General features: G+C 36.9%; 1 protein-coding gene across 3 annotated transcripts in view; it reads left to right on the forward strand.

The window, feature by feature from the left end:
- INPP4B (inositol polyphosphate-4-phosphatase type II B) overlaps nt 1–1662 on the forward strand; it is a 961283-nt gene that overhangs the window by 357324 nt on the left and 602297 nt on the right. The gene's annotated exons all lie outside the window — the stretch shown is intronic.

Consider the following 1662-nt stretch of genomic DNA (forward strand, 5'->3'; position numbering starts at 1 on the left):
GTGGTTGTACCATTTTACATTCCCACCAACAGTGTATAAGTGTTCCAGTCTCTCCACAACCTCTCCAGCATTTATTATTTTGTGTTTTTTGGATTAATACTAGCCTTATTGGGGTGAGATGATATCTCATTATAGTTTTGATCTGCATTTCTCTAACAGCTAATGATCGTGAGCATTTCTTCATGTGTCTGTTAGCCACCTGAATATCTTCTTTGGCGAAGTGCGTATTCAAATCCTTCACACATTTTTTAATTGGCTTATTTGTCTTTTTGTTATTGAGGTTTTTCAGTATCTTGTAGATTTTAGAGATTAGACGTTAATCGGATTTGTTATAGCCAAAAGTTTTTTCCTAGTCTGTAGGTTGCCTTTTTACTCTTTTGGTGAAGTCTTTTGATGAGCGTAAGTGTTTGATTTTTAGGAGCTCCCATTTATCTGGTCTCTCTTCTGGTGCTTGTGCATTGTTACTTATGGTTCCTATTGTGTTTATGCCGTGTATTAGGGCCCATAGCATTGTCCCTATTTTTTCTTCCATGATCCTTACGCTTTTTGATTTTATATTTAAGTCTTTGATCCATTTTGAGTTAGTTTTTGTGCATTGTGTGAGGTATGGGTCTTGTTTCAATTTTTTGCCGATGAAAATCCAGTTATGCCATCACCATTTGTAAAAGAGACTGTCTTTTCCCCAATTAATGGACTTTGGGACTTTGTCAAATATCAGCTGCTCATAGGTGGATGAATTTATGTCTGGATTCTCAATTCTGTTTCACTGGTCTATGCATCTGTTGTTGTACCAGTACCAGGAGGTTTTGACTAACTTGGCAGTATAATAGGTTCTAAAATCAGATAGTGTGAGACCTCCCACTTTGTTCTTCTTCTTGAGTAATGCTTTACTTATTTGGGGCCTCTTCCCTTTCCATGTAAAGTTGGTGATTTGTTATTCCATCTCATTAAAAATGCCAGTGGAATTTGGATCGGGATTGCATTGTATCTATAGATCACTTTGGGTAGAACTGATATTTTTACAATGTTGAGTCTGCCTATCCGTGAGCAAGGTATGTTTTTCTACTTACACAGGTCTCTTTTGGTTTATTGCAGTAGTGTCTTGTAGTTTTCATTGTACAGGTCTTTTATGTCTTTCATTAGATTTATTCCTAAGTATTTTATCTTCTTGGGGGCTGTTGTAAATGGTATTAGATTTGGTGATTCCCTCTTCGAGGTTCTCTTTGTTGGTGTAAAAGAATCCAACTGATTTTTGTATGTTTATCTTGTATCCTGAAACTTTGCAGAAATCTTCTATTAGTTCCGGTAGTTTTCTTGCGGATTCTTTGGGGTTTTCTGTGTATAAGATCATATCGTGCAAATAGAGATACTTTGACTTCTTCCCTCACAATTTGGATGCCCTTTATTTCTTTTTCTAGCCTAAGTGCTCTGGCTAGAACCTGCAGCACAATGATGAATAAGAGGGGGTGATAAAGCGCTTCCTTGTCTGGTTTCCGTTCTCAAGGAAATGTTTTCAAAGTCTCTCCAGTTAGGATGATGTTGGCTGTTGGCTTTGTGTAAATGCCCTTAATTATATTGAGGAATTTCCCTTCTATTCCTATTTTGTTGAGAGTTTTTATCATGAATGGGTGTTGGACTTTGTCAAATGCCTTTTCTGCATCA

Source organism: Trichechus manatus, unplaced genomic scaffold (assembly GCF_000243295.1).
Source record: "Trichechus manatus latirostris isolate Lorelei unplaced genomic scaffold, TriManLat1.0 scaffold00139, whole genome shotgun sequence".
In the NCBI taxonomy this organism is placed as follows: domain Eukaryota; kingdom Metazoa; phylum Chordata; class Mammalia; order Sirenia; family Trichechidae; genus Trichechus; species Trichechus manatus.